Raw genomic sequence first — 25360 nt, forward strand, 5'->3', positions numbered from 1 at the left:
TTCTTTTGTGAGAATCACTGCTGCTGAGGAAGGACAGGTATAGAAGGGTGACAGGTAGGGGTTGGCAGGTGGTTTCCAAGGAATGATGGCTCAATAGGAAGGGAGCAGGGGCACCACTCTCCAAAATGTGCTGTCAGGAAGCAGCAGTCTTTGTCTGTCATACAGGAGAGGAAGGAGTCATCTTGCAGGATGCATTGAGCCTACAAAGCTGGGATGGCTGAGTTTTAGCTTGGAGGAAGGCTCTGGTGCCACTGGCACATACGATGGCTGGTCCAGTGCTGGACACTAACTTCTTTGAGTTTGAGAGGAGGGGCCCAGGGCTTTTGTAGAGGGCATATGCTTCTAGGCTCCTGACCACCTCCTTCCTTAGAGCTTTGGCCTAGGAGCAGGGACATGTTTTTCCTAGGTAACTCCCCGCCAAAACCTTAAAACTTGACCTTATTTGGAAATGGAGTCCTTGCAGATGTAATTAGTTAGGCTCACATGAGGTCATACTGGTTTAAGGTGGGCTCTGATTCGATGACTGGTGTCATAATAAGAAGAGGGACATTTGGAAACATGGAGATGCACAAAGAAGAAAGCCACGTGACAAGACAGGCAGAGATCGGAGAACTATGTCTCAGGCCAAGCAGTAACAAGGACTGTCGGCAGCCCCCAGAAGCAAGGAGAGGCATGGATTCAATTCTGTCTTAGAGCCACAAGAAGGAACTGATCTTGCTGCTACCTTGATTCTAGACTTAACAACCTCCAGAACTGTGAGAGAATAATTTCTGTTGTTTTAGGCCTCCTGCTTTGTGATAATCTGTTTCAGAAGCCCTAGGAGACTAACACACACTAGAGGATCAGATCATTAAGGCAGGGACAGTACTGTTTTATTCACTTACACTCAACATGTACTAGGTATATGACATAGATCACGTGTTTTGTCGATTGCTTGTTATTTTGCTTGACATTTTATCTTTCTCAGCATTAATCCCTTTCTGTCAGTGTGTGTCTGGGTGTGTCATATACACACATTATTTTTCTTTGGATAAACTCTTTGGAAATAATTGCAAGCATCATCAATGATACATCATCCCTAAATACCTGAGTTTGCATTTTTAAAAAAAATATTTTATTTATTTATTTATTTATTTATTTGACAGAGAGAGAGAGAGAGAGAGAGAGAGAACACAAGTAGGCAGAGAGGCAGGCAGAGAGAGAGGGAGGGGAAGCAGGTTCCCTGTTGAGCAGAGAGCCCAATGCTGGGCTCGATCCTAGGAGCCTGAGATCATGACCCGAGCTGAAGGCAGAGGCTTAACCCAATAAGCCACCCAGGTGCCCCAAGTATGCATTTTCTAAGAACAATGCAATCTCCCATATAACCAGGAAATTGTTAGCAAGCCTAAGAAATGTGACATTGATATAATGATCTTATCTAATATATAACTTATATTGTCCAAATTCCCTCAGTTGTCCCATAAATGTTTTTTATAGCTATGTGTGATTTTTTTCCTTTTTTTTTAAGACCGTCAAAGATTCACATATTGCATTCGGTTGCCATGTCTCTTTAGTGTCTTTTTGAATTAGAAGGGTTCACTTTGTTGTTGTTTTTTACCACACGGACCAGTGTGAGAGCCAGCACCAGTCAGCTGCTCTGAAGAACAGTTGTTCTCAAAGTGTGGCCCTCAACCAGACCCATCAGCATCCCCTCGTCTGTTAGTCAAGGTTCTCTGGAGAAACAGAACTGCTACTTTGGATTTTGATGTTATCCTTCCTATGTTACAGGCTTAGTACACATTTGTGTGTCTTTAAAGGGTATGGGGAAAATATTGTTAAGAGTTGCTTGCTTTTGAGTTTTATAAGAAAGGTATCTTTTTTGGTTTTTATTCCATCTCACATTATGTTCCTTGTAAGTATCAATGTTGATGCAGGCACCTGTAAATGACTCATTCTCACCGCTCTGTGCTCATCTGTTGTGTGACTCTATCACAATTTATTTAGCCGTTCTCCACAAATGGACATTTGGCGTTTTCCAGTTATAGACATGATTAGTAGGAGAGTCCTGTGTTCATGTGTGAGAGTTTTGCTAGGGCATGGCTTTCCGTACCTGCCTGACAGAATCACTGGAAACACTAGATAAAACTGTAGGTTGAGTAGGTTTGGCCTCAGAGAATTCTGTTCCAGAAGGTCTGCATTGGGAGCCAAGGATCTGTTGCTCGTTGGTTTTAGTTTCTTTTTATAAATATTTCGGATATTAATATTATCAGGAATTTTTCAAAATATTTTTTTATTTATTTGACAGAAAGACACAGCAAGAGAGGGAACACAAGCAGGGGCAATGGGAGAGGGAGAAGGAGGCTTCTTGCTGAGCAGGGAGCCTGATGCAGGGCTTGATCCCAGGACCCCAGAATCATGACCTGAGCTGAAGTAGACACCTGATGACTGAGTCACCCAGGTGCCCTACATCAGGAAATTTTAAAAATATACAGTGTCAACAGTTCTCAACCTGGCTATTTAGTAGTATCTCTTGGGGTGACTTAAAAAAAAAATAGTTATCCTTGACCTGGCTCTGGCCCTGTGGATTCAGGTTGAATTGGTAAGAGCATAGGTATAGTTTAAAAGTTTATTGGGTGATTATAGTAGTCAGTTAAGACCAAGTGCCTGGGGCAGTGTTGCTCACCTGGGGAGTAGTTTTGCCCCTCAGGTAGGGTTACCAAATAAGATACAGAATGCCCAGTAAAAACTGAATTTCAGATGACAATTTTTTCATGTAAGCACGTCCTAAAGATTGCATGGGAATACATATATTGAAAATGATTTGTTGTTTATCTAAAATTCAACTTCAGCTGGGCAAACTGTATTTTTATCGCTACATCTGGCAGCCATACACCCAGGGAATGGTTGTCTGGATGCATCTTTCCTTGTCACAACTGAAGTTGCGAATGCTACTGGCATCAAGTGGGTGGAGGCCAGGAAGCTGCTAAATGTCCTGAGATGCACAGGACAGCCTCTCACAACAAAGGATTACTCCGTCCAAATGTCATTAGTGCTGAGGTTGAAAAACCCCGCGCTAGTATATATACTTCCGTTTTAATTTCATCCTCAGCTTGAGAAATGCTTTACCACACTTGGCTGGCCATGGTCTAGTGGGATGAAGGAGCTTCCTGGGCTTGGAACAGTCCTCTGCCCCAGCCTCCTTTGAGCTAAACTCACATCAGCAGAGATGCGACAGGCCGCTCCATTGGAGCATCCTCTGGTCCATCTCTGGCCGGGAAGGGGCAGGGAATCAGATGTTGTGAGCAGGTGGCACCACAGCTCCTCATTGAGCACCACCACTGGACACTGCTGCGAGAGAAGCATTTAACCCAGCAGAAAATGATTTTGGGGAAGGTACAAAACAAGGAGTTTTTTCATGCTAATTTCATAGACGCTCACAGTACTCTTGCGCAGCATCTTGAGTCCTCCATCATTAAAGCTGTTCTTAATTAAAGTGATTTATGACCTTCAAAGGGGCCAGGCCAGAAAGGGCATTGTTTTTGTGGTTCTAAGCAGAGTTTTTCAGCTTGGAGAAACATAATGAGAACTCATAAGTTAGCAGAGCAGTCAGTAAGACCCCTTAATTCTCGGCAAGCCCCTGATTGTGCATGCCATGAGCCATTATTTAATCTCTGCAACCCGGAACTCAGCCGAACTACAGTGGCCAAGTTTTAAAATGCTTCCTTCATTCACCTCCTGTAGTCTCTTTGCTTCTTAGCCAAGATTTCCAGAAAGTTGTAGAAGAAGAGGGTGTTCCCAGGATGGAGGCAGGGGAGCTGACTAATTTGACAATTTAGGGAGAATTTTGCTGTTTCTAATCAAATGGTTCCATTTGGCCAGTGGGTTCTTGAAGAAGGAACTAAAGCTTGATGAAACATCAACCTGAGAACGCCAGCCTTTTTTCGGTAGCTGAGACTGTTTTCTCAGACATTTCTGTCCTTGGAACCAGGAAAGAAAGAAAGATACTTCTGAGAATAATAATAATAATGACAAAAAATATCAATAGCTGAGTTTTATTGAGCAACTGTCATATGTAAACTCTGTGAAAATAAATTTCTAAGTCACTCTGTGGGTACTGTGATGGTTAATCTTATGTGCCAGCTCGACCAGGCCACAGGCAATTCAGACATTAGGTCAAACATTATTCTGGGAGGGTGTTTTTAGATGACAATAACATTTGAATTGGTAGACTGAGTCAAACAGATTGCCTTCCCTAATGTGGGTGGGCCTCATCCAGTCCGTTGAAAGCCTAAATAGAACAGGCTACGAGGGAACTCCTCTTGCTTGACTCTACTGGGATATCAGTCTTTTCCTATCTTTGAACTTGAACTGAAAAAATGGGCTCTTCTTAGGTCTTGAGCCTGCCAAGCCAGACTGGAATTTATGCTACTGGACTACCCTCATGACCTCATGGAACTCTAATCACCTCTCAAAAGCCCCATTTCTGAATACCATTACGTTGGGGGCTAGGACTTCAACACATGGATTTGGGGCAGTAGGGAGATAGAAACATCAAATCCATAGCAACAGCATCCATTTCTCTAGCAGCCATCCTTGCTTAGATACAATTATAGGGGTGTTTTCCAAGAGGAACATTCTTTGTTTTGGGGGTAGGGAATAAGAAACCAGGAAAATTTTTTCAAAAATCCGAAACAGAGTTTCTTTATTTAAACTTATAAGGAAGGAAGAGAAAATTACACTGTACATCTAAAGCAAAAACAACATTGAGACCGGATTGAACTTTAAGGATATATAGGGAATGGCAAATTTCACTCAAAAACAAAGATCCTTGGGGCACCTGGGTGGTTCAGTCAGTTCGGTGTCTGCTTTGGGCTCAGGTCATGATCCCAGGGTCCTGAGATTGAGCCCCGCATCCTGCTCAGCGGGGAGCCTGCTTCTCCCTCCCTTTCTGACTGCCGCTCCTTCTGCTTGTGTTTTCTCTCTGTCAAATAAAGAAATAAAATCTTTTAAAAAGACAAATAAACAGGCAAACAAACAAAAAACCAAAGATGCTTGAAGATTCTAAAGAATCCATCATTGGCTTCCTCTCCTAACTCTTCATCAGGCTATCCGCAGGTATTCTAGATGGAAAGGGCCCCAGGGTCTACTAAGCCCTTTTATCTATATTATTTGATTTAACTCTTACCACAGCTCATTTTTCAGTAAACACATTGATACTGAGAAGAAGAATGTGATTTAAATCTGTCAGATTTCATGTTACTCCCAGCCTATGCTTCTCCCATATGTCATTCTCCTTTTTCTCCACATCAAAACTTAGCAAATATGGAGCTGTGATGATGTCATCTTCAAATATATTCCCCACACATAGCTATAACTATATTTGCAATTAAACTATGTGCATTTCCACCCCCTTTTTTCCTTTGCCTTTTTTAGTGTTAATCAAAGATTCATGTCTTTCATAGAGCAGTTATATCTCTGAGAACCTTCTAGCTCCTATGAAGTATTTGGGGGGTTCAGAAGTAATCTGATTTCTCTGAAAGAGTTTTCACCCTCAAGACCTCTAGCCCCACCCCCTTCACTATTCTGTCACTGTTTATCAACCCAACATGCTGAAAAGCCAAACATCCCTTTGATATAATCAGACCCTTTTATGCAGAAATGAAGCCAAGAGACTCTTCTTCCCAACAGAACAGCATTTCCTGGAACATGAAGATCAATGGTGTTGATAGACTGTTGATAAAGTGTTGCCCATAAGCCCATTAAACAGGATGTGAAACTGGAATTGTGGTCAAAGGCCGCATCCTGAAGTGGCCAGAAGCCAGAAGGACCGAGAAAGCCACTTTCTCCCCGCTTTTCACACTCACAGCATCAGGGTGGTCCTGGAAGGGGAGAAGGAAGCTTGAGAAAATTGTTTTCCAAAAAGCGTTTCTGATTTCCCCCAACTTTCTGGCAGAAGTGGTCATTCATTCTTATTCACACCCCCTCCCTAAGAATTTTGGGCTTTCTTCTCTTTGGGCACATTGCATTTTACTTTATTTAGCATCACTTAATAAAACTTGCCTCAAAGAGCATGCTGAGCGTTTTACATTAGTTGTTGCATTTAATCTTCCCAAGAATACAATTAGTGGCTGCTATTTATTATTATTCCACATTTAACCTCTTTTGAAACTGAGGTGCTGGCATAGGCTTCCAAAGTTACTGGTGACGAGATAGAATCTAAACTCGGGGGCAGGACACAAATACTTAACTCCTATATGAAACTGTATTTGTTTGCCTTGTTAGGTTCTTCCCTTCTCATTACCCTTTCCTATCATGTAGGTAGATTCAGTTGCTTCTAACAGAAAGTCCAAGTAAGGGACACCTGAGTGGCTCAGTTGGTTGGACGACTGCCTTTAGCTCAGGTCATGATCCCGGAGTTCCGGGATCAAGTCCCGCATAGGGCTCCCAGCTCCACAGGGAATCTGCTTCTCCGTCTGACCTTCTCCTCGCTCATGCGCTCTCTCACTGTCTCTCTCTCTCAAATAAATAAATAAAATCTTAAAAAAAAAAAAAAAGAAAGAAAGAAAGAAAGAAAATCCAAGTAAGAGTAACTTGAATAAGGTGATCATTTATCTTTCTCTGATGTGAAAGAGATTCAGAAGCAGTCTTTGGTTAGTATGGTGGCTCCATGAATGTACTGGGGACCCAGATCTCTGTTTCAGAATCTCTTCTGTGTGGCTCTAGTCCTCATGGTATGAAACAACATTTGGAGATCCAGCCATCACGTCTATGTTCCAAGCAGAAAGACAATGAAGGGATAAGGAAGGATGCACTTCCTCCTTTTATAAAACTTCCCTAAGGTCCCATATCATATTTCCATTCATAAATCATTGGCTAAAACTTAGTCAAACCCATTCTTTACAACTAAATCTTTGGCAAGGCCCTCATCCCATCAAGGCTGAGCTATGACAATAGTTTCCTAACTCATTTCCCTGGTGCCGGTCTCTTTCTGTTCTAATTTTTAATCCTGTACTGCTGTTAGGACAATTTTCTTTGAACAATGCTTTGTCATCCCAGTCCCCTGATCTGAAGCTTTCCATGAATCCTCTTTATCTGTAAGATTAAGTTTAAATTCCATTTCCTGCTCAAAATGCCTATTCACTTTCCCTTTATGTGGCCTGTAGATCCCCTTCTCCTTTTTTCTATTCACATTATCCCTCTGACTAGAGTATCCTCACCTCTTTGTCTCTGTGGGTCTAAATCTCATGTTTCCTTTAATAACTTTTACAAATCCCACATCATTCTTCATTCATCATTGAACATATGTTGTTCATTGATATAAGGCACTCAGAACAGTGGCTAATAGAGATTAGAAAGTGACTATTGTTATTATTAGTGATTATAATAAAAGGGGTATTAGTGTGTATGGTATTCCCAACCTCCAGATTGGAAAGTTTATCAAATTCTTCTCAATAATCCAGAAACTAAAGTTATGAGAAGTAAGAGATTTTATCAATAATGGTAATGATGTGTTCCCATGGGAGAAAGAAATTATTTTTACCTGATAGAGCTTCTATTTGGGAATCTAGCCAGGGATCCAAGCTCAATATGCACTTCAAATGCTTGGAAAGCAAGTGCGTTCACTCCGGTCTTGAATTTGAAAGTTTTAAGTTAATAAGAATAACATTTTACTCATTTACAATTGCATTATATCATCAACTGCAATATATGTGAGTTCATATTTGAAAAAGTACATTACAGCTTTAAAAGACTTTCGAGATCTTCATGTTTAAGCACATTTTGGATACTCATATCAGTCAGTATAGGTTAGGTAATGCTTCCATAATAAATAAGCCTCAAATCCAAGCAGCTTAGTATAGCAAAGGTTTAGTTCTTGCTCACATTACATGTCTATTGTGGGCTGGTAGTAGGGTCGATCCAAGGTGACAGAGTTGTTATCATTGTACCATTGCTGGCTGCTGGGTGAGAGGAGGAGAAGTGAGCTCTGGAAGGTTACACATCAGCATTTAGACATCTGTTTCTTTCACCCAAGTCATTATTTTCATGTTTATTTGTCTTTATGCTTTTTCTAGCTTATTCTTCGTTACTAAGATGTTTAAAATTTATAATTCTCAAATTCTGTCACCTCATTTCTAAGGTTTTCTAATGCTGATTTGTGTTTTTTTCTGTATATTATATCACTTTCTTAATGCCTTTGGGTGTGTTTTGAAATAGTGTGTCACAACATTGCATCTTACTTTTGACAATATCTATCTGGCCTGTTTTTGTTACCTGTAGGGATTTTATTCTACTTATCCTTTATTTATTTTCTTTTAATAAATTTATGTGAGATATGCCTATGATTCTTTTCTCTTGCTCATATTTTAAAAGATTTTATTTATTTTTTTGAAAGAGAGCAAGCAAGAGAGAAAGCAACAACAGTGGGGTGGGAGGCAGAGGAAGAGGGAGTAGCAGACTACCCGCTGAGCAGGGAGCCTGATGTGGGGCTTGATTCCAGGACCCTGTAATCATGACTTGAACTGAAGGCAGATGCTTAACCGCCTGAACCACCTGGGTGCCCCTCTGTTACTCATTTTTATGTGAGATTATATTTCATGAAATTTTAGGAAAAGTCTTATTTTAGTGGCTTTCCTAATTTCACAGAGCTCCCTCTTAAGCCTTGTTTTTTCCATATAGTTTTTAAAAAACTGTGGCTAGCTCTCTGTGATGGTCTGGTTCTTTATCCTTTCTCACATTTCTCTAGACTTTCTTCTTCCTTCGCCCCTTTTTTATCTTCTCAGCTCACATCTGACAATGTCTTCTCAGTGTGGGACAGTCATGAAAGCAGCCCTAACTGGTCAGTTTTGGGGTTTACAAAGACTAGAGTGCTTCAACCCCTTCTTATCTTAACCAGGGAATCACTGTACTCACCCACTACTGGATTAGAAAATCTCTTCCCTAATTTCAGCTGCTGTTCTCAAGTTGGCATTCAACACATTCCAGTGACTGTCAGCTGGTCATATTGGGGGTTCTCCTTTTGTCAAGTCTGTCACATGACCTGTTGTTTCTTTCCGCTTCCTCCCACATTGATGCTGGTAGCGTACCAAGTGTTGGGGATGTTGGTGGTTTGCTCCCACTTGCTTATATCTTGTCATTCACATAGATACTTTATTGTCATAAAAAATGTCTATTTTTTACTTTCATTCATTACTCTATTTTTAATGTGAGGATTTTGGAAGAATCAGGAGTTATACGGATACTGCTGCTGACATTATTTCCAGAATTCTAAGTAATATTAACTACATGTTTCTGATGGGGAATCTGAAACTCCAAAGGATAAGTGGCTTGCATATGGCTACTCATCTTGGATTAAACCAAGGCAGACTGCTCTTTTGGTTATGAGGGTATATTGTTGCTATAAATAATGAACATTCTCTAGTTTTTAATCTAGATATGTATGTGACTCATCACAGTTCCAACCTTGAGTTGCTTAAATAAGACAGAAGACTTGTCCCTTGGGATACTTGGATCGCTCAATCATTTAAACATCTGCCTTTGCCTCAGGTCAGGATCATGTCCACATTGGGTTCCATGCTCAGCAGGGAGCCTGCTTCTCCCTCTGCCTGCCTCTCCTCCTGCTTGTGCTCACTTGCTTTTTTTCTCTCTCTCTGACAAAAAAATAAAACAAAACAAAAAAAACTAAAAAACAAAAACAACAACAACAAAAAAAACCCAATCTTTTAAAAAACCCCAAAACCAAAAACCAAAACAAAACCTTGTCCTGGGTAAATTTAAAGTCTGTAGGAAGACAGGCATAGAACCAGCCAAGTCAAAGTAGTACCTGCCAGACTGTAAGAAGAACTAAAGTTGGATTAGAACCTGGCTTATGTGCACAAAATATTGTGTTATAGAGCTCTTTCTTTTGTTTAGAGAAAGGACTCTATCAAATTGACTAAAAGGACAACAATGGTAGAAAAAACTTGATGTCCATGATTCCATAGCCACATTTTCATTTTCACCAGCAGTTAGTAGTCATGTTGCTGTGTATTCATTTTTCATTCTCTTTTAGAATTGGTTGGGTTATATATGCAAGTACAGTTGCTATTATCAAATATGTGTTATCAGTACATCCTAAACCACATATCCAGGTCAGTTATATACCCACCCATATGTTAGTTAGTTAGTTAGTTAGTTTTCCTGAATCATCGCATTTACCAGGCAGCACCTTTATTCTGGCTTGCTAAGTGTCTATCCCGAAGGAGGTTTCCTGTGTGAGGGGACATCTTGATGTGCCTTTCTTTTTTATGAATGTATCTTCTCTGTTCCATGGTTCAGCTGTGCATTGGTTAAAATTGCTAGGCATAGTGCTGGCTTCAGGAATGAGGCAGTGAACCAGACAGACCAAATTACCTTTCCTCAAGGAATTTTATCACGATGGCCAGTACACAGACCTTTGAATCATATCTCTGATTGTGCCTAACTGATAGTACCTAACTGGTTGTGTGCCAAGGTATTTAAGGCTCACAGAGGAATCCTCATCATATGAGAGGAAATGACATCACGTTGGAAAATTATCCTCAGCAAAAGGAAGGTTTGGGGTTTCTACAGAGGAGGTATGAGTATAGAGAGCAGATGTGCCTGGCTGGAGGACCCCTGATCTCAGGAGGTTTCAAGGCTGGAAATGTGCCTCAGTCTTTTTCTTCTGGTGTCAAATTATGTGTTGTTCTGGGGTGTTGAATTTTTCATGATATAGAAACACTGTGTTTTAGGGAAAGCAAGGAACTAGAATAGCATCAAAAGTTAGACTCTGATGGTAATGCTCTGGGGTCATTGGATAAGTTACTTAATCAGACTGGTTAAGTCAAAGTTCCCTTCACAGTAAAATGGTAGTAATGCTGCCTCCCCTGAGGGTCAGGGTCAGAAATGAGTACATGACGTACCTCTGTAATCTGGAAAGCACTCTATACCGTTTTGGATTTATCTTTTAGATTTATGTTGCTTTTGTTATTGCTGCTTCTGTGGTGGTTAATTTTATGTGTCAGCTTGACTGGGCCACCAGTTGCCTGGGTATTTGGACAAACATTATTCTGGGTATTCCCAAAGGATGTTTTTGGATGAGTTTAACATTTATACAGGTAAATGGAAAAAAGCAGATTGCTCTCTTGACTGTGGGTGGGGCTCATCCAATCAGTTAAAAGCCTAACTAGTATAAACGTTTGACCCTTCCCTAAATAAAAGAGAATTCCTACTGCCTGATATTCAGACTGGGACAAGGGTTTTTTCTTGCCGTTGGGCTTGAATTGAAACATTGGCCATTCCTGGATTTTGAGCCTGCCAGCCTCTGGACTGGAATTACACCATCAGTTTTCCTGCTTCTCAGGCCTTTGGACTCAGACTGGAACTTACACCAGTGGCTCTTCCGGGTCTCCAGCTTGCTGACTCACTCTGCAGATTTTGGGACTTGTCAGCCCCCATAATTGTGTGAGCCAATTCCTTGTAATATATCTCTTTCTAAATATATACATTCTATTGGTTCTGTTCCTTTGGAGAACCCTGACTAATACAGTTGCTAAGTGGATTCCTAGAATAAATATAATTTCCATAGGCCATAAATGGAAAACAAATTCAAGAATCAGCTTTAAAACTAGACAATTTAGGGGACCAGCAACAGGGCATGATCTGAACAGTGATGGACAGATTTCTCTGTTTCGAAATCTGCCATTCATTATTCATCCAGTGCCCGAGAATCTACCATTTGTCCCGTCAAGTATTCCAGAATTCCCTCTTAAAAGGAGATTGCTTCTGGGAAATTGAAAGGGCTTTGGCCCTTAGGGCAAACCTTTTAGCTAAGAGTAACCCTGTTATAGGATGATTGGATGAGATATGGCATCCAGAATAACTGGCTGTAAGGAATTCGGCAGAGGACCAGGGGATCGCTGGTCAGGGGATGGAAGGATGTTCTCTTCACCATTAGCCTCCAGCTGGCTCAAGACTACCTACGCTGTACTGGTTCCTTAGTGACCTTCCCATAGTGGGCTGTGACTTGTTCTTAACCTTTCCACTCTGGAGGTTCTATTATTTGTCATATTTCTAGACATTTTGATGCCTGAGTGGAAGAGAGGTCTTGTCTTCAAGATCAACTTGAAATGCTTCTGGAAGTGTGTGCGACACTAACTACATTCCCCCAGCTCTCGCCCAGATGATTGCACGAGTCATCATTCCCATTGGCACTGTATATGCACAGAAAATGAAAATGGGTGAAGCATACCGGCCTCCAGGCAGGTTTTGAACAGGTCGGCTCCCCTGAAATGCACATAAGGTGTATGGCAGCAGGTCAAAGAGTGAACTGACTGTCCCCTGTAAAGTGATGAGACAAGAATATTCTCTCCTACTTTGTGATAGTGACAAATGTGATCACCTAGACTAAGGGGTGATGGAGAGAACTTGACTCATTCTTAAGAGATATTAAGTAGGTAGATGAAAGAAGGGGAGCATGGGAAAACGCTCAGTGGATTCTAAGATGTGCATTTTGATTAAAACTTCAGGGGTGCCTGGGGGGCTCAGTGGGTTAAAGCCTCTGCCTTCGGCTCGGGTCATGATCTCAGGGTTCTGGGATCGAGCCCCACATCAGGCTCTCTGCTTGGCGGTAGGCCTGCTTCCCTCTTTCTCTCTGCCTGTCTCTCTGCCTACTTGTGATCTCTGTCTGTCAAATAAATAAATAAATAATCTTAAAAAAAACAAAAAACAAAACAAAAAAAACTTTACATGTCCCTGATGGTTTGGAGAGTAGAATTTATATCATGGATGAACTCTCTTTCCTGACTCTGGTCATCAACTTGCTCTTTTCTAAATGTTGTTTCCTTAAAACCTATACTCAGTACCGTTTGCAGTTTTGTGCCTATTTCCCTTCCCACCCTCCTTCCTTCATTTGTAGCAAGACTGAGGGATCTTTCTCTTCCACTAGAATTATGTTCTGTGAACTTAGGGCTGATCCATTCTCAACCACTGCTGTGTCTCCTATACCCTGCACTGGGTAGGGCCCAGTAAATACTTGTTGATGGACAGATGAATGAACGAATAGCATGGACTCTCTGGGTCATGTAGACCTATAATTTAATCACCAGCTTAACTGCTGACTATAAAACCCTGGGTAACATTAGTTTAACATTGCTAATGCCTGATTTCCTCACTTGTATACAGGATTGATAGTAGCACCTACCTTATAGAGTTATAATTCAGGTAAAATGAGATGGATGGGCATAAAGACTTAGCCCTGTGGCTGGAAGAGAGTAAACTCTCAATCATTTTTGTCTCTGTGGCCATTCTTATACCTCGGTATGCTAGCTAAATTCTGTTTAGGTTTCAACTACTTCAGTTGTCCCTGAAGTGGTGGGAGCTGCAAAGAGGAGGGGCTGGAGTGTCGGGAGTAACTTGGTACGGGCTTATTTCCATTCACGGAGAGAAACTTACCTGTTTAAGGGCAATTCACCTCAGCCCACGTCTTACCTTTACTTAAAGACTTCATCATTCATAAGTGTTTGTGTGTACAGGAACTTTATCATTTAAAAGTAAAAACCGAAACTCCAAAAAAAAAAAAAAGGTTATCTGTTCTTCTTTTTTAATGTTAAGCCAAAACAACAACAAAAAAGTGCCTTTGATGCCTTTGTTGTTTAGTACTTAATAAATCATGGCACATAATTATGTTGATAAATTCCAACAGCCTAGCCGACTCCTCTTTCCTGATGCCAGCATGGGATGCCCCTGATAAATCAATCTCGACTTCCTAACTGCATTGCTATCCTGCACGGGATCTGCTCTGTTCCTCCTTCTCAGTACGGTGGGGCAATACATCACCCAAGCCCTTCATCCTTCTTCCATATCATTAGAGCAACAGCTGGTTCTGATAATGCATTAATGCAATACATCAGGGAGCTGGGTGCCTGGCCGCTACATTACTCAAAAGCTAATGTGATAGTGAAGGGAAAATCCTAGTGTGCTGATAACTCCCAAAGTTGGGGTTTTGTTTTATACTTTCAAGCTTGGCACTTGAAACTTCAGGGCCCAGATTTTCCCATTTACAATCTGTTTTCACGTGATTTGCTAAGTTTGGTTTTTTTTTTTTTTTTCCCCTGAACCAGTTTCTTGAGTCTAGAGGCTGCTTTATTTGTAATCTGTTCCAAGTTAGAAGTCCTAATGTCACGGTCACTGCTCTTTCCCAGGTTTTGAGCAGCTCTTAGTGTAAGTTAAGGTCAACATCACAACACTCAGGTTGGGCTCCAGGTTCTGCAATTCACTGGTTGTGTTGTTCTGGGGAGAGCGGTTGTATGATTGAAGGAGATGATGTATGTCAAATGCTCAACAGATAGAAGTAACTAAGTTAAAATGAACTATTATTATTTGTCATTATTTTCTAGCCCACCATTCACCAAATGAGGTATCCCAGAAGGCTCTTGTTAACAAGTAGTGTAAAAGAAAAAATAGTTTTGTGGATACATCATTTAGGAATATATTGGATTGAAAAAAATCACATAGGCTTTTTTACTGCAGGACTTATCAGAGTCTTTAACATACTAAAGCAATATATGTGTTTCCTAGAGAGGGATAAAGTAAACATTGCTTTCCAAACTATTTAGCTTTAGAACCTCCTTTTAAAGAGTGGGGGAGTGAGTGATGCCCCTAGAATAACACTGGGAAATTTGAGTGTGATTCAATTCTCTTAAGGCCATTGACATCTTGGCCAAGACAATAAAGCAAACAGATGTAGAATGGGGCCAGAACTCAGGACTGCTGAAGCTCAGATTCTTCTCTTCTTCCTCAAACACCTGTGCTTTTCAAAGTGTGACCTATGATCACCTCTATCAGGATTGCCCAGGGAGAGGATGGGTGGGAGCCGGGACTTCAGTGAGCACCTCAGGCTTATGCATCAGAGTATCTTGGGTCACAGTGTAGGAATCCTAATGGCAACAAGGTTCTCAGGCAATATTCTTGTAAACTGAACTCTGGGACCCACAGATTAGACCATGCTTCTTTGTAACTGTGTTATATGGGCCAAACCCATGTGATCACGCCTTCCAAAAACTCTGGGGACTTTGGGAAATGGTTGTTGGCTTGCTGCTTATGGCCCTCCGCAGGCCCTCCTGACTCTGGAAAAGGTCTGTATTTCAGGAGAAAGCTGGAGGCATCTGTGGGTTTTCACAGGCCAGCTCACCACGCAGCTGCTTCCATAGAGACCCCTCCCTGCCCTCCGTGGTCAGTGGGAGCACCCCTTTCCTGTGATTCCTCGTAATGCTCCTCCAGGCAAACATGCACCAGGAGATTAGCTTGAAATGGAGAGACTACTCCCAGCTCTGCCAAGTCACTCTGAAGAGAGCATGACAATGCTTTGGTTTCCATGACGACCAGGTGACTGTAAGCTCACCTTTGGCCCTGGAAACAGCCTCCAGCTTCTGGGAACAACTGAGAGTCTGCTGCTTATTATGAGAGGGAAGCACACCGATAGGGAGGGGGGAAAAGCAGCTGCTGTTTCAGAAACAGGTTCAGCTGCCTGCTTCTGAACTGCTGGAAAGTTAGAAAAGAGTGCCCCAGCAAAGATGCAGAAGGTCCAGCAGAACCTCCTGCCAAGAGAGGTGCATATGGGCAGGCAACCCCTGCACCTTGCCATCAGATTTCAGTGTAACCCTCTCTATGGCAACAGTCAACAGTTAACTTTTGTTAGTTTGTTATTTCCTTCTTTGTATTCCAAGGGAGGAAACATTCATTCAGTGGGGGTGTAGTGACTGTTGAGGAGTTGATACCACAAGAGCCAATGAACTGACCATTTATTCTGTGCAGGTGTCTTATATGTATTACCCCCATTTAATTTTCACTTTCTCTCAGGTAAGTTTCCTGATGAGGGCATTAAGGTGCAGAGGTTCAGTTAGGCTTAGGGGTCACATGCACAAGTGGTTTGTGGTGGAGCTGGGCCCTGAACCCAGATGTAATGGAGCATTAAAAATAGCCTCCTGAAAAATCTCTGATGAGCCCCACCCATATACCCCCCCAACTTTGACATCTTCCTCCCTGAAAGGCAGGAAATTGCCACTTCAGCCATCATATACAATTCTGTTTATTTAGCTTGGGACATCAAAGTCAAGGGCTCAAATGCTTTAATGCCTCTTACTACTGTTTGCATCTTCCTGGCTAAGTGATTGTCCCCTGGAAATTGGCTTCTTCCCTCCAGCAGAATCTGTGACCAGGCCACCACCTGCAGAGTAGTGGGATTCTGCAGAGCAGTCCAGATGGTAATGACTTCCCAGCCAGAGGGCACCTGGAAATACAGATGGTATTGATGGGCTGGGGAGCCTCAGGGTGAAGGAGGCCATACTCACTCTGGTCTTGGAGTGACAGGCAGGAGACCTTAGAGTTGGTCACCGTTTTTATCATTTCATCATTGGTCAATGGGTAGAGATGCCTCTGTAGCCCTAGCTCTTAGATGGGGAGAATTGGACTAGATCAGCATTTCTCGAAGTGTGAGGGATCTCCAGTTGTTTTAAAAAGGTATTTGAGGGGACGCCTTGGTGGCACAGTCAGTTAAGCGTGTGACTCTTGGTTTCACCTCAGGTCATGATTTTGCTGTCTAAGGTGGATCCTCGAGTCATCCTCACTGGGGAGTCTGCTTCTCTCTTTCTCCCTCTGCCCCCTCCGCCCGGCACTCTCTCTCTCTCTAAAATAAATGAATGAATAAATAAATAAATAAATAAGTCTTTAAAAAATAAAAAGGTATTTGGGATAATTTCTGATGGGACACAGACCTGGCATTAAATAACATTGAATCATGTAACGAGAAAGTTTTACTTGCTTCATATCTTCTGGACGTCCCAAGGAGGGACTAGCAGTTGGATACTCTTATGTACATCTTTACCACCTCTCCACTTCTTGATAGTGTCTGCTTTTAGCACCAGAAGGGACAGACTCCAGACTCCAGACTCAGAGCTTTGGCTGGCAATAGTATCTCCCTGCAATTCAGCATGGTTTTGTCCTTGTGTTTTGTAACTACCTTCTACATTTGACAAGGTGAATTTCCATTTCTGGAAGTGATTTCCATTTCTGGAAGTCTGGAAGCCGTTAGTGTTCTTGGGAGCTCATTGGAAATGGGCAGACCCTGGCCCAGCGTATACACATGTTCACAGGATGCCCAGTGCTTCCTATACTTTAGATAGCAGTTTAAGAACCATTCATAAAAGAGTTTCCCCTGGGGCACCTGGGTGGCTCAGTGGGTTAAAGCCTCTGCTTTCGGCTCAGGTCATGATTCCAAGGTCCTGGGATCGAGCCCCACATCGGGCTCTCTGCTCAGCAGGGAGCCTGCTTCCTCCTCTCTCTCTGCCTGCCTCTCTGCCTACTTGTGATCTCTCTCTGTCAAATAAATAAATAAAATCTTAAAAAAAAAAAAAGAGTTTCCCCTGTTTAGAAGCAATATTTAAGTAGAAGAAATGGGCCAACTTAAGAAAAAATATGACAAATAATAGTAAGGTACAGCAACATTATGGAGGGGCAGCAGGAACGACAGGGTTGGTGAAGGAGTGGGTTAAAAATTGGGCTGTACAACCAGAGAGCTGTGTCTATACAGATTCTGGGGCACTCTACCCAGGAGAGACTGGTTCTGTACATCTGGAGTTGTGTCCCTGAACCTGTTTTGGGGGAAAAAATAAAATAAAATAAATAAAATTTTAAAATAAAATAAAATAAATAAATAAAATAAAACAAAATAAAATAAAATTTAAAAAAATCTGCCCCTCAAATGTATAATGAAATATGGAAATTACTGGATGGGATTGTTCCTTCTCTCTGAAAGACACATGCTGTTACTCTAAAATAGTGGTCCTCAGCTAGAAGCCCCTCAAGGGGTGTTTGACAATATGTGAGGTTATTTTTCATTATCACAATTGGAAAGCTGCTACTAGTGGGTAGTGGGTCTGGTGATAGAGACCAGAGAGGCTGCTAAACATCCTACAATGCACAGAACAGGCCCCTACACAAAAAATTATCCAGTCTTGAATGTCAGTAGAACCAAGAATGAAAGACTGTGGTCTAAAAAGGTTTTTTGTTATTTAAAGTATCTAAGCCCAGATCAATGAAATGCCAGATCACCAAACATCCTGACTTCAAACACTTTAGTTTTTATCTCATGAAGCATATAAGCCAGGGGCCTTCCCCAGTATCAGACCCCATAACCCCCTCTAAACTCATCACGCCCTACTACCTTTACTCCAGCACACTCAGCTGCAACCCCACTGGCCTCCATGTTGTTTTTGGAATAGCCCAAGTATAGACATGTTTCCACCTCAGGGTCTTTGCACATCGCTTAAGAAAAATCCCTCTTTGTATCCAGAGTTCCCATCCACATTTTCTTCAAATGGGCTTCTGTTCAAACCTCATCTCACGATCGAGGCCTTCCTGCCCATCTTGTCTAATAAGCAACCCTTTCTTTAACTCCCTTTTCTCCTTTCCCTGCCATTTCTCCTTATAGAACTTACCTTTGGAATGTATGTTTGTTTCTTGTTCCTTTACTAGAATATAGTAAGTACCATGAATGTGTCCTCACTGTTATATTCCAAATTGTAACTGTGTCCGGCAAATGAGTGCTTTAAACAAGCAATGAGTGAATGAACAGATGGATAAATAAATGGATGCCTGGATTGCAGTCCCGGGGAGTCAGTGTCTGGTGGTGTCCCTTTATGCCTCAGTTTCCCCCTTTGTCAGATGAAGGTATACAGATGGCCGCTGGGGTCCATTCCAGCCCTAATGTCTGCCAGCGTGGCTTCTTAGTTCTCACCTGCATCCCTGTCTCTCCAGTTAACTGCCTGCACCCTCCCAGCGCCACCCTCCATTACCCCAGATGCCTTCTGTCAGAGCTGAGAGGCCTCCGGGAATTAGGGATGTCAGAACTCCTCAGAAAGTGGCAGATCCATTGTGTGAACCACTGAATTGGGTAATTAGGGAGGGTGGCACTTCAGTCGTTTTAAAAGCTTAGTGGGTGGGAAGAAGAACTGTTCCCTGACAGCTACTGCACATCCACTTCGAGGTGCAGCTTTTCCTTCGGAAAATCTGGTTTTGTCACTGAATAGTGCTTTATTGCTCTTCAAAGGACTGTGTGAAGAAAGGGGATAAGGGCTGGGGGCCTGGCATTGACTTGTGGACCTCTTGCTTTAAGAGAGGAGGGTGATGGGGGTAGAGAGGAGGCTAGCCTCATAGCCCCAGTTGGGAAGTGAGGCACTCTTGGAGTAAAAAACACCAGTCTCATAGACCTGGATATTGGCCCATAAGCTCAAGTGCTCAGGAAACATCTCCTTTGTTCTTGATAACAAATTTCATTTCTGACCCTGAACTCTTGTTCTGCTGGACCAAAGAAAACTTAACCTCCATCCTGCTTGGGGTTCCCCCACCCTGAGAGGGTCATAAGGTTCAGAATTAGATTGGATTTGATTGTTGCTTGCACTCCTGAAATTATGAATGTTCTAAGCAGTGGTTCCTAACAGGGGCAAGGCTTGGAGGTGGGGTGGGGATCAGGGCCTACCTACTCTAAGATGCTCAGCCTTTCCTACCCCTCCTCCTCCTCCTCCAAGGTCCCCAAGCCATGGATATCTTTCTTGTAGAGAGGAGGATGAAAGCCTCATTTCTTTCCTATTCTCCCAATATATTTGCCTCTCCCTGTATTGGGGTTTATGCTTTTAGAGACAAAAGATGTTGAGGAAGTATCTATAGTAATCTTGACTTCCCTGAAACAATGAGCTACTTAAATGGAGGGAAAGAAAAAGGAAAACTAGAGAGAGAAGAGGAAAGCATCCATTAATTTCTCAAATTATTATCTAGTCTTGGTAATAATACTGAACCATTACATACTAAGCACTCACTATAGGGCAGGCACTGTGTTGGGGCCCTTGGAATAGCCTTAGGAGATCATAATAGTACACTCTTTTGTCATCTTACTGTGGGTCGGCACAGGGCTGGGCTCTTCACCTTTATTAATTTCATTAATTCTCCCTGTACTCCTATGAGGTGGTTGCTATTATTATTCACATGTCGCAGATGAGGAGATGTGGCGTAAAGGAGTTAAGTGAAGTGTCCAAAGACACACAGACTCATAAGTAGGAGACCTGACATTGAAACTGTGCTCCAAAGCCAGAGCACAGGCTGGCTCCACCAGCCTCTCAGGTGAGGTAGAGTTGACTGCCTTGCTTGGGACTTTCCCAGTAGTGCACTCCCTCTGTCTTGCCAGTTGGGAAGCTATTTGTAACTTCTAGGCAGCTGCACACACCTGACTTCTGGGAGCAAACTGGTCCCAAAGGCAAAAATCCAATGCATAGTCAGCTACTGCAATGGTTCAATGGGAAAAATGAAACACCTGGCTGCCTCGGGGGGATGCTTAGCAGGCCAGACACTCCACAATCCAAACAAGGATGGTTCAACAATAGCCATTATATCTGGGAAGCATGAGGTCTAATTTTCTGTAGACTTAAGGATCAATTAGTATCCACCAATATACAATACAAGAGGCATTCCTTTTTATAGAAATAATAGCACTTTTTTTTTTCCAACCAGAAGACTCTCCTATTTTTCAATCGAAATTTTTATTGAGATAATTATAGGTGTACATGCAGTTTTAGTAAAGAAAGAAAGAGGGATGGGGTACTGTGTTTGATTTATACAGTTCCCTCCAACGAGATCACCATTTTGCCAAACTATAATGTAATCTCTTGAGATACTGAAGAGTTCTGTTACTACGAGGATCTCTTCTATAACTGCATTCCCCTCCCTCTCATCCCTAGTCCCATCCCTAAAACCTCAGCAACCACTAATCTGCTCTCCATTTCTAAAATATTGTCATGTCAAAAATGTCACAGAAATGGAATCATTTCTGATAGGTTTGACTTTTTTCCCCTCAGTCCAGTTCACTGCCAGTTTTTCCAAGTTGGTGTATCCATATCCATAATTCATTCCTTTTCATTGCTGAGTAATATTCCATGGTATGGATATAACAGTTTGTTTAATCATGTATATGCTGAAGGATAATTGGGCTTTTGGGGGGTATTATGAGTAAAGCTGCTATAATGTTCAGGTAAAGATATTGCTGTGAATGTACACTTTTCATTTCTCTGGGATAAATGCTCTTAAGTACAATGGCTCCATTGTGTGGCGATTGTATGTTTAGTTTGTAAGACAGTGTTCCAAATAGTTTTCTAGAGTGATTGTACCATTTCACATCCCCAAAACCAATGTATACGTAGTCCACTTTCTCTATGTCCTTGCCAGCATTTTGTATTGTTGTTGCTATTATTATTATCATTATTATATTGCCAGTCTTATAGTCGTGGTTATATTTTATTATGGTTTCCGTTGACATTTCCCTAGTGGCTAATGATGTTGTACATCTTTGCATGTTCTTATCTGTCATCTGTTATCCTCTTTGGTGAAATGTCTGTTCATGTCTTCTATTTTCTAGTTGGATTATGTTTTTCTTTCCCTGTTTATTTTTGAGAGTTTTTTCTATATTATTGGTATCATTTCTTGTCAGATATGTGGTTTGCAAATACTTTTCTATCACTTTGTAAACTGTTATCTCATCCATTTTATAGAATCTTTTATAGAACAAAGCTTTAATTTTGATGAGGTCTGGTTTATCACTTTTTCTTTTACGGGTCATGCTTTTGTTTTAAGTCAACAAACTCATTGCCTACATCTAGATTACAAAGGTTTGTTCCTATATTTGTCAAAATATTTTCTAGTTTGGGATTTTGCATTTACTTTTTCTTTCATTTATTGCATGCGTGCATACGAATTTCAATTGTTTTAATTCCATTTGTTGAAAAGTATTTTTGGAACCTTTACTGTGTGCCTGACAGTGAGCTAAGAAGCACTTTTAAGCCCTGTTTCATATATCTCCATAACGATTCTACAAAGTGGAAACTGTATTCCAACTTCTATGGCTGTGGAAACCAAGCATCAGGGAGGTTGCTGGATTGTCCTGAGGGCATACAACCACAGGCCAGTCTCACAGCAGCCTCACTCCAGTCCATAGTCCTTCATCATCTCTAGTTTAGTTCCTGAGTATCTCTATGTCCCCCACTTCATGCCAGAAAATTCAAACTTGCTTCAAATCAGTTCCTACCTTGGGCCCTCTCTTTGGGCTGTAGCTAAATCTAATTTTCAGGAGGTGCAAGTGTAATATAATATGGATTATCTGTTCATCATTTAACTCAGGGAAGTCTTTTCCCCCTCACTAATATCCATGATAAAGCATATGCAAATGTCTGTAATTGAACATAATTAAAATAATGAGAGTTGAAAGAATGTGATATTCAAAATAAATGCAATAAGGAGTTGGACACAGCCATTATCCTAATTCAAAGTGATTACTTTATGATAACATTATCAGGGCCTCTAATATTTCTGTCTTTAATATAAATTACTTACTTTGGGGAGGCAGGTGCTCTCTGATTGGGATGGATTCCTGTCCTAGGTCTATTTACCAGTCATTCCATACTCCTTCCTGAAGGAATGATGGTGCCATTCTGGCCAGAACCACAGGTGTTTGTACCTCCTTGCCACCCTGCCCAAGCATAAACCTTTTCTGAGATAACTAAGAGGGTTCAGTGGTATCTGACAGCCTGGTATCCTTTTGGGCACATATAAAACCCACCCAAGAGTAAGTACGTTGAAGGAATCCAAGGCCAGGGGTTACATCCCAGGGTGAGCCTGTCACTGTGCTATTCTTTTTTTTTTAAAGATTTTATTTATTTATTTGACAGAGAGAAATCACAAGTAGATGGAGAGGCAGGCAGAGAGAGTGAGGGAAGCAGGCTCCCTGCTGAGCAGAGAGCCCAATGCGGGACTCGATCCCAGGACCCTGAGATCATGACCTGAGCCGAAGGCAGCGGCTTAACCACTGAGCCACCAAGGCGCCCTCACTGTGCTATTTTTAAGAGATTTGCTGTCTGAGCACTTCAGAGGTATTTCCTTGCTCTGCCTTCTCTCAAGTGTTTTATACAAAATTCAGCTCGGTGCGTAGTCATAGCTTACAGAGGCTTAGAAATTAGTGCAGCCGTTTAATGGGTGAGAGGGTATAATATACAGAGGACAGTACTCTGGTTTTGGATGGTTATGCTTCAAATCTCACCTCTGCCTTGGACCCTTGTGTGATCTTGGGTGAGTTACTTATTCTATCTGGTCTTCAGTGTAATTTTCTTTACATGGGAAGATAAAAATTTAAGATATAGGGGTTTTCCTCTGAAATTAAAGAATATTTATATGAAGACCTTAGCATTAAACAGTGCTTAACAAACAGTGAATGTTGAATGTCACAGAAAACAGAGACAATTTTAAGTGTTTTGTCCAAAGTTAGTTGCTGCAAGAATTGGGATTTGGGGATGAGAATATGAGATTGTGGGGTCCTGACTCAACAGAGAGGTTCATTGACTGGGCAGGTGCTGGCAGGAAGAGGAATACATGCAGATTTCTTCCATCCTTTTATGTGCTTCTACATCCAACGCATAGAAGATAGATGCATCCAGCTGAGTCTGAATTTGTCGGGGGTGGGGTATGGAGAAAATGATCTTATACACTTGTCTTGCTCTGGGCTCCCTGGCTTATGCCGGTCATGATGGTGATCCTATGCTAAGTCATAGAGCTAGAAGCTGGCCCTCAACTGACAGAACTCCTTATGAGAAATGAGGGTAGCCTCCCCAACAATACACATGGGCACATCCAACATGCCTGCTTTAGAATAGTCGGAGCCTCCTCGGATACGTGGGAGCTGAACCATAGAAGGCCGGTGGGATTTGGTGTATCTTCTCTGGTGACTCTCCCCAGACCAGCTCATATGAAGGTTTCCACTGGCCGCCATTGGACTGTGATCATAACATTATATACCATGGACTGTGATCATAATGTTATATGCCATGCGGTGGGCATTGGCTGGAGTTTTCCATATATGTGCTGACCAAAGTTATTCCCATTTGAGGATCCCCAGCTCTTTGGCTCCGAGTAACTGGATTCTGGTCTGACATATTCCGTTTCTTCACTTTTTTTTGCCACTGCAAGAGATCCCTTCTTTATCCAGACTGGTTCTTCAAGTTGCACAATCAGGAGGAAAAAGAGAAGAAAGCATGTGTATTGCAGCTTTTTCAGAGAGAGAGGCATGGGAACAGTTGTATGTATGAGGAAAGTAGGTAGGAGGAGGGCTTGTGGAGAAGTCCTGTTTTTGGTTATGCTTCCCATCAGGGTTCTCTCCCCGGCTCCCCTTACAGAGCACGAATCATTTGGGACCTGACAGTGGGGTTACAATACATTTTATTAAAATGATCTGCAAAACAACCCTGCTAGGCTGATTTTAATATCCCCATTTCGAGAGGAGCATCAAGGTGCTAGCCCAAGACCACACAGTCAGAAGGTAGATGCCCATCATTCGAATCCAGACCCTCTGGTCTAACTCTGCCCCTTTCTCTGCCTCCTAGCAAGGTGCAGCTCACTGTTAGCTCACAGCATGTAGAAGGAATTAAGAATAATCATCATTGCAGCTCTGTGCTGGGAAATGGCAATTAGCCTCTAGTTTGTTTGGATTAATATCTCTGGAGACCTTTATGAAGTATTATTTATTGATAACGAACGTGCAGAACAGCCCAATAGGAGTTCCTTATCCAGTGCTCTTGGTGGAGCTTCTATATGACATGAATTTCTCTTATCATCCTAAAGATGCTGCTAGTTGGTCTTGGAAAATTATTGGGTACTTTCTGGATTTTCTTTTTTCGGAAGGCCTGTAACTTCTGTGGGGAAGTGTGTTCTGTGGGATGAGCTTGGCTTAAGGGCTAGACCGACTTGGACAAATTATAGCTGTGGCAATAATCAACACTGTTGTCTTGGGTAAATAAGGCTTTTAACTTCTTTGAGCCTTAGTACCTATCTGGGGGCATGGCTGGGAAATTAGATACGGTGTATATGAAGCTCCAGCATCTGAGGTATGGAAGGCATTTAAAAGTCACAATCATTATTGTCACAGTTTTATAAATTTAAACACATGTTAACATGAATTGGCAAGCAACATATGCTAATATGCATCAGGTAGTGAGAAAAAAAAATACTGAGATTAAAAAAAAAATTGAAAACCCATTTTCCACAAAGTAGATATTCTGCACAGAAAGAGCTAAGGGTTGAGCTTAAATATACAGAGAGATGAACTGTAAAAATCCTCTACCAAGTTGTGATCTTTAGGAGTAGGATTAGGCTGAATTTACCTTAATACAAAACATTAAAAACCCTTTAAAAAGAAAAAAAAGAGAGAGAGAAACAAGAAGAATAAAGTCCTCTTTAAAGAACAAAGAGTTTTGAGTTGCCTGAGAGACTGTTTATGTGCACAGAGTGCAGCTGCACA

The sequence above is a fragment of the Neovison vison genome, chromosome 14, assembly GCF_020171115.1.
Source record: "Neovison vison isolate M4711 chromosome 14, ASM_NN_V1, whole genome shotgun sequence".
In the NCBI taxonomy this organism is placed as follows: domain Eukaryota; kingdom Metazoa; phylum Chordata; class Mammalia; order Carnivora; family Mustelidae; genus Neogale; species Neogale vison.